Genomic DNA, 13550 nt, shown 5'->3' on the forward strand with positions numbered 1-13550 from the left:
TATTTCCCCTTTGCTTCAATTTGCTCACGCAGCTTAGTTCACTATGTCTTATTATATGCTTTCCTATAGGCTTCCTTGGATCCTTTTCAGGATAGGACAAAACATAAATAATTACAAGAATGAATGAAATACTTGCCCCCTTCTGAATCTTGTTCAAGATGATTATTTTGAGTAAAACAGTTTGCATATTATACAAATGCAATGTTATCCTTGTGTGGTAGGGGAGAGAATGTACTGAGTCACAAAATACATTTTAGCCTCCAAGACAACATTTTTGTGAGATAAAGAAAATATATCATTGTATGTATTCTGATCCAGAGAAATGAATCATCAAGAAGTGAGGATGTGTCTAAAAAATAATAACAAAAATAATAAGGACATAAATGAACTACTTATTATTTATAACTAAGATGATTGATTTCTTGAATATGTGTAAGCACATTTGACTGTCCCTTATGATTGGATCACTGCACTATGTTGATTTCTTATTTTGTAGTTGGCTTTATTCCTTTGATAACTAAGTTTAAAAAGCTAAAGCTCTAATCTGTTCTTAGAAACAATAATCAGTACATACATGTAAACTAAAAAAAGTGCAGTATACTGTATATATGTACTTACATGCAATATAATGTGTATGTGCAGTCAAACTGTAAGAATTCTGCCTAATAAAACTGAAGAAGGAAAAAAAATTACTAGAAAACTAAAAAACAGTGAAGATTTGTCAAAAGATCATTAACACAAGGCAGTAAGTGGCCAATAGCAATAAAATAGCCAAGTCTAGATACAAATTGCTTTGTGTCAAGAATACATCTGAACAATCTGGGTGGACAAGCGAATAAATTCTCAGGTCAGTTTTGTTACAGATCCCTTGAAATGCACGGACATTTCTGTAGTTTCTTTTGTAACCTGCTGTTCTTCAAATACTATATATTAAATTATAGACAAGAACTTGAAAGTATTGAAGGTGGTTTTCACTGATTTATTTTTATAATTACCTTTTCCCCTATCATTAACTATTACTGGATTCTACTACAGTTAAAAGAAAATTAATTCACTTTAACATTTTTATCTGTTCACAATTGTCAGTACTATAATTTTGAAACAATTCTCACTATACAGAGAAATATGATGGAAAGTACCTTGATAAAAAATTACAACCAACAATTTCCTTGTGAATTAATAATACTGTTTTGGCATTTCCTGTTAGTTTAATTGTAACTAAAATAATTATTCTACATCATAAATGTCAAACTGTCTGACTGCATTTATGAAATAGAGTTTATTGTAGGATGGTTGATCTGATTTGTGTCTGTTTACATCTCTAACTTTTTCCAAAAAATGTTTTATAATTGATACATGTTATTTAAAATCAGAAGAAATAAACAAATAATGAGAGCAAATTTATTAATATTATAGGTAGTAATTTGGGTCTAAAATGTCTTGTTTGAGTAAAGTGATTAACTTTTTAAATAAAATCTGAATATTATAATCATTTCTATCCTCTATTAATAGTAGAAAATGGGTACTATGCATATTTACATTTATATCTGAAACCTGTAGAATAGTCCCTAGTTGACAGCCATGTCCATCCTCTCTGACTTTTGACATCTTTCCCTACATCGCTTCTCTTTTACTCCACTGTTTAGCTATTTTCTCCTCTGAGAAGTCTTTCCTGCTGTAGGCCCTTCCCTTTAGCTTTCAAAAAAACCCAACTGTATCATCACACTCCCTATATTGTATAGTAGCTGCTGTTTGTATATCTCCCATCTCAGCTTTTATAACATATTTGAAGGTGAGGAAAACGGTCAATTCATCTCAGTATTCTCAGCAGCTACTCCAGTGCCTGGGAACCGATGGGCATTACTGAATGGTTAACATCCTAGTCATGCTGTGATTTTTACCTTGCCAGTAATGTTAACAATTTTGCCTCATACAAATTATATTTAGGCCAAAAGAATGGAACAAGTGCCAAATACATTAGCCATTGCTACTTTATTTCCTCAAAACAACTCCGAAGGTAATGCCAATAGCTATTATTTTCCCACAGAAAGGTACCCACATAATTACACCAAAGACATAGAGAAAAGAGACAGAGACTTTTGCCTTTTGTTGGCATTTCCAGTGATTTTCTTAAAGGCCACCCTGCCTTGCGCACAGTGGATGATGCTTATTTTCCTAGCAGTCATTACACTAATTTTGCACCTGTGTACAAATGGCAACTATGTACTGAGTCCATCTCATCACGTTCTCTATCATCACGCTGTCTTAAGTCAGTCAGTCACTTTGAGGTCCTTGTGTCTTCACCTAAAAAATTGGAGGCAATGCCTATTTACTGTTTTGAAAATAAACCCCGATAATTCATTTGAATTCTTTCTGTGAAAGGTGTTTAATTTCTTATAAAAGACATGGCTAAAATACACTTTTTCTGATTATTAAGAATGTCACTCTAGACACCTATCTATGTAGTTTTAAAGAAGCTTTAAGCAAAATAACCTGTGAAGATGTGATAGGCTTATGAATCGATATTTTGGAGTTACACACACATCTGTGGCTTGCACCAGTCTGGTGTAAGAATGCTTACTTCATTAGGCATACCACTCGTGTGGCGCACATCAGAGTGTGATATGTCTCCTGTGTGCTTTAAAGGATGTATCAAATGATGATCTGTGAACAAAACTGTACATTAAAGGTAATGTCTCTAATTGGGATGCTGAAAAGATACCAGCACAAAAATTGGCATGATTTTTCCTATGGGGACAACAGCCTCAGATATTGTCTCCTCCACCTGTATTACAACCTAATGATTTCCACATCCCTCTGTCTGGTCTAATGCATTCCAGTCCTAGCAAGCAGGGAGAGATTTTGAAACTAGCAGAAACTGAGCAGTCAGAGAAATGATACATGCTTTTAATTGAAGTGTAGCTATGGTGACCTTAATTCAATGGACAGGCTGTGGACATTTTTACTGTTTAAACTTGTCTTTGTAGAAGAGCAGCAGTGTTTTTCCAGATGTGACTGGGACCAAGCCACTAATTCCATAATTCAAATAAAATACACTAAGTACTTGGGACCTCTCATGATCACCACAAGAAAGTCTTTATAAGTCCAGAAAACAACATACCAGCTGTCCCTGATTTTGCATTTTTCCCCCTGTTTCTCTTCTAGTCAAAGTTTTTGACTTGGACACAACTTTTCAGCATCTGGGAATGTTTTCACTAATGAGATTACACCAGACTTCACTGATTCTTAAAGAAAGTAGTTGTTATTTTTAAATTTCAACAAACCACATCTTTTTTTCTTTGTAACTTCATCAAATCCTGATGAAGAACTTAGTTTCCTTTAAAAAGTCCAGAAATGTGACTTTTAAATATTCCTAGATTAAGAGGTGGTCTGTATTTAAATCTACAGAACTATCATGATTCTTAAATAACTGCCCCAGTAAACAAATTACAAGCACATTCTGACAAAAGTATTTTTTCTTCATAAAGTTTTAATTTATGTTTTTACTGGTAGAAATTATTATACATATATATAATGTGTATATTATATATATGTATATATGTGTGTGTATTCAATTAGAAGTGATCATTTAATCTCCAGTTTTGTTGAAATTTTAAGTAATTTCAAAAGGTTCACAGTTTCTTGGCTCCCTCTGTAGATTACAACACTTCTGAGCCTCCAAGAAGCAGACAGATAGAATCACTCTTAAATATGAACAACTCAGCAGGCAAAACAGGCTCCTTTGATCAGTCTTACTCATACCTGCTCCTTGATCTATTTCTAACACAGAATTTTTAGAAGATATAAATACCATATATATTGTCTTATTTTCCTTTTCGGTGTAGGTACATATAAAATTCTATATAATAATATTTAATATTATACCTATATAACCATACATTTCAATACATTTGTATTTCTCCTATTATTACTTAATACTTTATTAACTTCATTTTCACTTATTTTTTGATCTACACAGACTGACAAACCACATTTTCTAAGATAGAGACAATGTTTTTAATGTGGTTAAGATACAGCAAATGATATAATCTATAATACAGGAAATATTCTAGATGATGATTTATCATATTTAAGCCAAAACTGTATGCCTAACAGCTATTCCAATTTAAAAAATACATGGTATACACATATTTTTAAAGTGTATTTGTAATGTTAGGTTATTTAAATTGCATGTGTATCTATTAGACATAATGTAAATTTTAACTATACATAAAGTCTAACTTTGAAAATGTAATTAACAATTAAAGTTAATCAATTTCTTTTCTATTGCCTCTAATAAGCTTAATGCACCAAATATTATCAAGCAAAAACTCCTCATTCAAATTAAAATTTGCCTAGTCAAATAAAAAGTGTATCATATCTAAAGCCAAAAATTCTTAATATAAAATAACTTTTATCTAGCAATAGTTTCACAAATGCAATTTAATCCATTATAAGGATGGAGTTTCTTTAGCTAGACAGAATCTTTGGATATTTTTCTAGGATTATATGAATTAGAAAGTTAACTGAAATAGTGTCTAAAGTTAAAATCTTCTCCAATTTCTGGATTTTTAAACATTTATGTTTATTCATACCACATACTTTTCCTCTGTAATTTCAAAGTGATTGAATTCTAATTTTTAGCTTGAACACTGAGCTCTAGAAATGGAAGTCTGTGATTCATATCCTGTTTCTAAAATTTAAGTCATCAGTCAATGAGTGTTATTATTTTCAGACTAATGAGAATTAGTAAGAATAATCAGTATTACCATAATAAACAAAGCAAAACAAAAGAAACAGAAGCAGCATTAACATAAAATAATAATAAATTTAATATTAGCCAAAGGATCAAAATTAAAATGAAATGGGATATTAAATCTCTGTTCTGTTTTTTTTAGGGACATGCCAGGTGTTTAATGGGTGCCTGGCGCTGCCTGCCAGGGCTGTCCATCCCCACCAAGCTGGGGTTCTGGGCCCCAGCACCCCTCACCCAGGCATTTCGCAGACACTCCAGCCACACACCCAGCTAGAGGAACCAGAAGAAACCGGCTGCACCTTCCCCAGGTGAGCGAATGGCATTTTAAAAAGAGAAAAGGCTTTGCATAAAAAAAGGTCTCAAGAGAAAAACTACCACAAAAGGGGAAAGAGCCTTCCTAAAACCCACACGTTCCACACTGAAAATAAAGTAATAGGTTAAAACACTGCATCTAATAAAACCTTGAGAAAGGGTGCAGACTTCAAGTTGCTTCCATGTCGTGGTCTTCGGGGTCTCCCTCTTGGCCAGTAATGCTTTGGCGGCCCGTGTGGCCGAGCGGTGGGTACCGACTCCCCCACACCCTTGGGTTGAAGTGCATCAGACTGCAATGTAGCGGACTCTCCCCGAATCCAGAAGCAGCTCTCAGCCAGGAGCCGTTCTCCCCCAGCTCTGGCCAGTGAGGCCCACAGGGTGGCCGGGGCCGTCCCTCAGCCCATCGGGGGCACACAGGCGACCCCGCCGAGGCTTTGTGCCTCCCCTCCAATGTCCCTGCTCCCTGCCTGTTGGCTCGCCTGGGATTTAGCCTCCCTCCCCCGCTCCGAGCACCAGCTGGACCCCGGGACCTGAGGCCTCGTCGAGGCGCACGGGCACGGGCGGCTCCCCACCGCGGGCCTGGTCGGAGCCCGGGGGAGGCGGGGGCTGCTCCTCCCCTGCCCGGAGGCGGCGCGGCTGCGGCTGCGGCTGCGCCTGGCCTCTGCTGTACCGCTCCGGCAGGACCTTGGTGGGCTGCTTGCCCACCCGCTCCCTGGGCGCGCCGTGGCTCAGCAGCCAGCCCGTGAGGTCCTAGTGCGTCGGGTCGGGCCCCAGCATGAGCCTGGCACGGCCGGGCTGGCTCTGGCGCCACACCAGGCCGATGGCGGCGATGGTCCGGATCTCCATCACCGCCTCCAGCACCGGCATGCCCTTGACCAGCAGGCTGACCAGCACAGCCGCAGCTCGTAGGGAGCCGCTGTCAGCAGGCGCCGCGGCAGCCCCTGCATGAAGGGCATGTCCTCGGGCGCCGGGCGCTCGGGCTCCCCGGGCAGGGGCGGCTCTCGGTAGATCCAGGCCAGCAGGCCCAGCCCCCACACCAGCTGGATGCCCTCCTCCATGGTGGTCCAGGACGGGAAGGGCAGCCCGGTGGCCTCGAAGTGCAGGAAGGACTCCCAGCGCTGGCACCGGGAGAGCAGCAGCCAGGCCAGCAGCGTTCGGCAGCCTCCCCGCAGGGCCTGGCAGCGGCAGTTGAAGACGGCATCGCCGGTCAGGTCGCCCAGCAGCGCCAGCTCCCCGGAATTCAGGGACAGCGCTGCCCCCCCCCCCCCCCGTCATACACCCGCAGGATCCAGGTGACCATGAGCTCGTTGGGGTTCTACCTGAAGTGCGGCACGATGGCCAGCAGCTCGGTATACGTGCAGTAGCGGTCGCCTCGCCCCACCTGGGTGGGCTGCAGGGCTCTCTAGGCCGTGACTGTGGCAGCTTCTGCCCTGGGACGGGAAGAGGCCGGGAGGGGCGAGGGCACGGGTGCCAGAGGGATGGTGGCGGTCTGGGACTCCTGGAGGAACCACTGAGAGGGATGGCCAGGCTGTTCAACTCCTGAAGAACCACCAAGATGGGGTGGTGGTGGGTGGCCCCTCAGCTTGAAGATACACCTCACGCTCACTCTCTCCAATGCCTAAATCTCTATTGTATTTTCTTGTTCTTTCTTTGTCATTGGTTTATAGCCAAATAATTGCAATTCAAAATAATCTCTTCCTCTCAAACATATTAATAGCAGATACTTTTATTCAAGACTTTTAAGAAAGCACATATATACCAGTCACCAGAACATAAGTTCAATCCATAGTTTAAAAAATTTTTACTTTACTGTGCATCATATGCTTTTCCAAATTGTTCATATACTGGTATAGTTTTGGGCTAGTGCTCATAAATTAGTACTTATTTATGTATTGCTTATTCACTCAAATTTGCCCGAGTTCATAGATAAATCTATCTGCTCATCTATCTAGATTTGCTATTATATTGCTAGCTTTGTTTATTCTCTGTAATGGTTAACTACCACTGTATGTCTTTAAGAGACAATAACATCTTAACTTGTCTTGCTTTCTCACAATGATTAAGACTGGAACACAGGGAAGGGGAGGGTATAGCTCAAGCGGCAGAGGGCGTGCTTAGCATGCATGAGGTCCTGGGTGCAACTCCCAGCACCTCCTTTAAAAATAAATAAGTAAATAAACCTAATTACCTCCCCTTTCTCACCACCAAAAAAGCAAAAAGACTGGAACTCAGGGACTCTAACACTTCCCTAACCAAGGTCCATCTTTTGATAGGAAAGCACAAGGGAAAAAACTCTGACAGGAGTAATTCTCTCTCTCTCACATACATACACACTTATACAATATACAATTTCCAGCCTGAAGTTGCCCACTACAATCCACTACTACCCAAGCTTAGGGTCTTCTCCATGGTGAACAATCCCTTCTTTGCCTCTGGCATATCTGCTCCCTTCTGTGTGCAGGGACACCTTTTCCTACAGTCCTGCCGGAGTTGCCAACAGACATCAGAAGTGTTCGGGTTCCCTTGCCATCCTTACTTGTGGAGCCGACCACCAATTTCTATGCTCTCTCTGGCCACCAGTCTCCACACTGTCCATTATCTTCCTGACAGACTGAGGGACTCCAAAAAAGGCAATAGGGACCAACTGCAAATGGCAAGTCACAAAGAGGAGAAGATTCAAGTAAATTTGCTATTGAAATTCTTTCAAACCTGTGGGGGAAAATGCATTTTGGAAAGTTTGCTTTGATCACTGTCAAGGTTTTAGATTTAACAGACCCACCAGCTTAAAAAAATGTGTGTTTATTTAGTACAAAACTGTGAATTGTTGCTGTTGTAACCTTTAATTAACATGTATAGACAATTAAGATAATTCAAGTCATACAAATTGGTTAGATTATTTATCTCAAATAAAACCAAGTCATTCAAAAAATTTGTTTTTATTTTATGCTGTGTAAATCAGGCATTGTTAGTAAAAAAAAAAAGTACATTATAAATTAAAAAATAATCATCTCATTTTGGCAAAATTTCACATTTAAAGCTGACAGAGTTCACTGTAATCCTTGACGTAGATTTTATGTGGTAACTCAGAACATGCAGATTTAAAAGAACTTCAGCCACAGAGAGTTGTGTGCTTATTTTTATATTAATATATTTTGCATTAATAGAATATAATTACTACCATTCAAGATTTATAAGGTCTTTTTAAAAACCTGTATCATTACTCTTTCCAGTCCTCTAAGTGAATATTAAATTCTTACACTAATTATGGAGAAACAAACTTTTTAGGTATTTTGAGAGGCTTGAATAATTATATGTTTTTGATTGGTGTAACTTTTATAATGGTTTTAATAATAAAAATATCTTCAAAGTATTAAAATATGGAAATAATAGTATACCTCATAAAAGTTGTTTTGTTAGAAGCTTGAGTAAATTAATATATATTTTACCTATTGAGGCTCCAGAAGACTATGAATCAAAATTTAGAATACCTGAGCTTCCAAGAGATACATATCTAAGATATTAATCAACATTAAATGTAGTGAGTGAGTTAGGATTGAGGCTGCGTAGATAGGTAGTATCTATTTGTAAAAGCTCTCCCTCTTTAATAATAAGCATAGTGGAAAGTTAGTCTTTAAAACCCATCTTAAGAATCTGTGAATTTCCTAGTGGAAATAAAAGAAATATCCATCCACACATACAACCCAATAAGAATAATATTTGTCTATTGGTTCAAACTGTTGGGTTCTCTCTGGGTAAGTCATTAGGCTTCCTGGCAAAAATTTTTCACCCCTCAAAATCATAGAATACATTTTCTTAGTCACTTCAAAAAACAGTTGAGTTGATTAACTTGGGTTATTCTGAACAGAACACCAGAATTTGTTCTGGGTTCTTGGAAGAAAGGTGCTATCTTAAAAAATGGCCATAAATGCAGTTCTAGTTTCAATATATGTTAAAACTAATTTGTGAGGTTAAAATATAAATTTATAATACATGTGTTCATTGGCTTGTTTAAACTATGCTCTAATATATACAAATATATTAGCATTTAATCTAAAGTGCATATATGGTTGACTCTTTCTGTATATTAAATACTATTCCAATACATTTAGGAAAAATAATAATAAAGTACTATTTAGACAGCAGTAACTTCAAATGGGCATTGTTAATGTTAACACATTAACATTGTTAACGTTAACACACATTGTTAATGTGTGAAGATTTAAATATAAGAATATCTTACTGTAGACCTAAATAAACATGCCAATTGTAAATTCACCTTATTTTTATTTATTTATTTTTGAATTTGCTTTAAACACAAGCCATCGGGAAAACAGCACAGTAGAGAATTCTTCTCTTGTTTGTATGTTTATTCTGTTCTATGTATAAAATCACAAGCTGAGGCCAAAAATAGAAATTAACAAGATTTATACCTCTGCTCCTAAGTCATCATCATAGGATACTACTATTAATTAAGCCAAGCAGCTTAAGAAGCACAATATATAAATATTCATGTACTTTCACATGTTTATAAAGTTTCATTTCAAGTGTATATCAGTCTCAAGATTTGGTTTATGGAAAAGGTTGCTAATAATCCTGCAATACCGCTTAACACAGCACATACATACAATTGCAATTAGTGCATGCCATTTGTATTACAAATATATGTATAACTAACTTGAAAATTTAAAATTAACAATCTGGATTATTTTGACTTCTTTAGAAACATTATATAATAAATATTAATTATAAGAGAAATTGTAATATGAAAAAAACTAGTTCTCTTTAAGGACCTTATTTGCTAGTCAGAATATAGTTTCTGAACCTTAATGCCAAACAGTTATGTTTAGTCTGTTTAAACACACACACTGGAAAAATAAGAGAAATCCACAAGAATGGCTTATTCACAGATACTCTTTGATTCTGTCAAATTCAGTGCAATGCCAAAGATGTAAATTTTATATGGTGTTAGCATAATATTAAAATGTTGCTAATTTTTAGTAACAATAAATCTTAACATGAACTGTAATACCTGGTTTAAACTATAATGCAGAAATAATTTCAAATATTATGAAATATACATAAAAATGAAAGTTGTGCAGTCCACATCTAATGAAATGGATAACTGAAGCAATTACTTAGATAATACAAATATATAACTACCTGTACATTTTAAATAAAAACTATTTTGAAGTCTTTATTTTTCATCTTCAACTTGCATCTATAGATGCAAATTAGAAATTATGAGACCAAAACTATGCACCCAAGCAGGTTGAAACTAAGAATATCATAACTGAACATCAGAGTTTACATTCAAAAATAGAGTAGAAATGTTGATAGAGGAGAGCAGCAAATCAAACTTTAGGATATAAAGTATCATTTAGGGAGCTCAGCTCAGTCACCTGGTTAAAACATCTTTAAAATAAATAAATGATACTAAGCTCTCAAATATATTTGAGTATTTGCCAAAGCTAAATTTTCACTGGTGGTGGCAACATTCTGTCTTCGTTTTCCTTCATATCAGTGACTGTAAAATTTTCCTTTTAAATGTGATTTGACTGTAAAGCTGTAAATGCCTAAAATATTACTTTTGTCTTATTTTAACTCTCTCAGGTTATGTCTGCTCTAGTGACTATCAAATGCTAAAAGAACTTGTGTTTCAAAGGACAGATTCTGGACTTCTGAATGGCATGATCTACTTTTCCTGTATTAAAATGATGGGAGATAAGAGCAGTGATTAGAAAGGCAGTTGTCAGAGGAATAAAGAGTAGTTTGTTTTGAAAGCTATGACTGCTTAATAGTCATATAAAATGGGCAAGTCATTTCCACATTCTGAGCCTTAATTTTCATATTCTAAAAAGGCAAAGAACAATAATAATATTCCTCATTGGTTTTTATTTTGTCTGTTTGTTTTTAGAATTGAGAGGGAATGTGTACAATTGCTTGGAGTATCAAATTAAATTTAAAACTCACAATGAATAATCATGAAATTGGATTATCAAACTATTCTGTAATAGCAATTTATATAGTAAAAAACACCACACCACAGTACCCTTTCTTTCCCACTCATATTCTGTCTCTCTCCTCTCTCTTTCTGACTAGCCCGTTCCAATGCAATATTAAAATTATTACAAAGTAAATATATTTGGCAAACTCATGTCTGTTGTGAACGTCTCACTTGCTAAATTTTAATAAACTATTTTCCCAGGATTGATTTATTGCTAAGCCTAGTTTTATGTGTATTTGAAACACTCACAGGTGATTGACAGACATTACAGAGCTACACAGCACATGTTGTTAACACTGTATCTCAAAGTGTCTTGGTGTTTAGAATCACAGAGGAAATAGTGGGTGACCATCACGTACCAACAATCATCCTACTGTACAAAGGACAGGCATCATCACTCACAGAAGGTAATGCATCACTCACAGCCAGAAGTTTCACTTAACTGGAAGACCTTTATGGTCCAGCTCTACGTAAGTTTCTCCCAAAACTCTCATGAAGCAATCACATATATTTGTATTGTTTCAAATAAATTTTTTAAATAGAAGAGTCTCCAATTTATACCTTTAATTTATATTCCAGTATCTAATTCTCTAGTCTCATATTTCAAGTCGCCTGAAACACAGCTCCACTATAATACATAATTTTAAAGAGGGGAATTGAGGGCAGGAAAGAGAAAAGGAAATACAGTGAATGGCAAAATCTTTCGCAACACATTCTTGGGAGACAGAAAGAGACGTAGGGTAAAATCTAAGCGGGACTTGGGAGTATCTGAAACTGTCAGAAGAGAGAGCTGAGCCCTGTGTAATAAGAAAGCACAGCAGAATTAGGTTGATGTCATCTGAAATGTTTTCATTCCTCTGGCATGAGGTCACTAGGAGTTTTAGTATTACCTGATTAAGACCGTCAGAGAATACTGAAAGGAATCAGATACTAAAATAGATTTACGAATACTCAGCCCCGCCGCCTGCACCTCCGCTGACCCGGCCTCAGGTCACACCAAGGCGTGGGGCGCCGAGGAGCAGCCTGAGAAGAGGAGGCTGCCGAGGGGGACGACGCCCCCGGCGCCGGCGGCAGAGCCCGAGAGGAGTGCCACAGGCCAGGCCTCCCTTGGTAGCTCCACTGACCCCGCCGAAGATCCCAGAAGGGGAACGTGCGGACTTCAGTGACACCCGCCGGAAGCTCCTGGGAAAAGAGCTGCCGGAGCTGCAGACGCTCACTGACGTGCATTGTGAGCAGTGGAAGGAGCAGGAAGAGGAGCTCGTGGCCCGGAAATCGCTCGCTGCGCGGCGCCGGGCACAGAGAGCTGAGCAGCAGCGCTTCAGAACGGAGAAGGGACGCGAGTGTCAGGCCAAGTGGTGGAGGAGAAGATGCAGAAGGAAGAGGAAGAGGCCAAGAAGCGGGCTCAGGATGATGCCAAAAAGAAGAAGGTTCTGTCCAACATGGGGGCCCATTTTGGGGGTTACCTGGTCATGGCAGAACAGAAGCGGGGGAAGCACCAGACAGGGCGTGAAGTGAAGCAGCGCATCCTGTCTGAGCGTAGAAAGCCTCTGAACATCGACTACATGGGAGAGGACCAGCTCCGGAAGAAGGCCCAGGCCCTGTCGGACTGGATCCACCAGCTGGAGTCCGAGGAGTTTGACCTGATGGCCAAGGTGAAGCAGCAGAAGCATGAGGTCTACGCGCTGTACAACCGCATCAGCTCACCCAGCAGTTCCGGAAGGGGCGGGACGGGCCGCGTTGGAGGTCGCTGGAAGTCGGGAGGGGCGCTGGCCCACCCCGCAGCAGCAGGGCGCCTTGGAGTGTGTGCCCCAACTGTGGCTTGACATAAACGCTCCCCTTTCAGGTACCTGCTGAAGTCTTTGATTGTTACTGTTAACACGCGGTTGCCACTCTGGTAAACGGAGAGGCCACGGACTCGCGATCTGATCGCCTGGCAAATCTTCAGCAGTCGTGGTGATGATGTGCAGATTCGGACCCTCACACACAGTGGTGGGAATGGAAAATGGAAAACAGTCTGGTGTTTCCTTGAAAAGTTAAACGTAGACGGGGTAGGGGGATAGCTCAGTGGTAGAGCGTGTGGTTAGCATGCAGGAGGCCCTGGGTTCAATTCCCAGTACCTCCATTAAAACCAAAACCAAAACCAAAACACAAGTTACATGTAGAGTTACCAGAGAACTCAGTAGTGCTTTTCCAAGAGAACAGAAAACGTACATTGCACAAAAATACACAATTGTTGGCAGCAGAATAGCCAAGAGGTGGAAACAACCCAAAGGTCCGTTAACCAATGCATGGATCCCAGAGACTATCATTGAGCCATGAAAAGAATGCGGTGCTAACACGGGCTACAACGCAGACAAGTCTCAAAATCATCATGTGTGAAAGAAGCCAGACCACAGAAGACCACATCTTGTGGGATTCCATTGATACGAAATTCCCAGAAGGCAAATCCACCAAGGCGGGAACCGGAAGAAGGGAGGA

General features: G+C 39.2%; 2 pseudogenes; one reads left to right on the forward strand and one right to left on the reverse strand.

The window, feature by feature from the left end:
* Positions 1 to 4893: 4893 nt before the first annotated feature.
* On the reverse strand, positions 4894 to 6449 carry LOC116148483 (uncharacterized; annotated as a pseudogene).
* On the forward strand, positions 6403 to 13042 carry LOC105098729 (troponin T, slow skeletal muscle-like; annotated as a pseudogene).
* Positions 13043 to 13550: the final 508 nt, after the last annotated feature.

This window comes from Camelus dromedarius, chromosome 27, assembly GCF_036321535.1.
Source record: "Camelus dromedarius isolate mCamDro1 chromosome 27, mCamDro1.pat, whole genome shotgun sequence".
NCBI lineage: Eukaryota > Metazoa > Chordata > Mammalia > Artiodactyla > Camelidae > Camelus > Camelus dromedarius.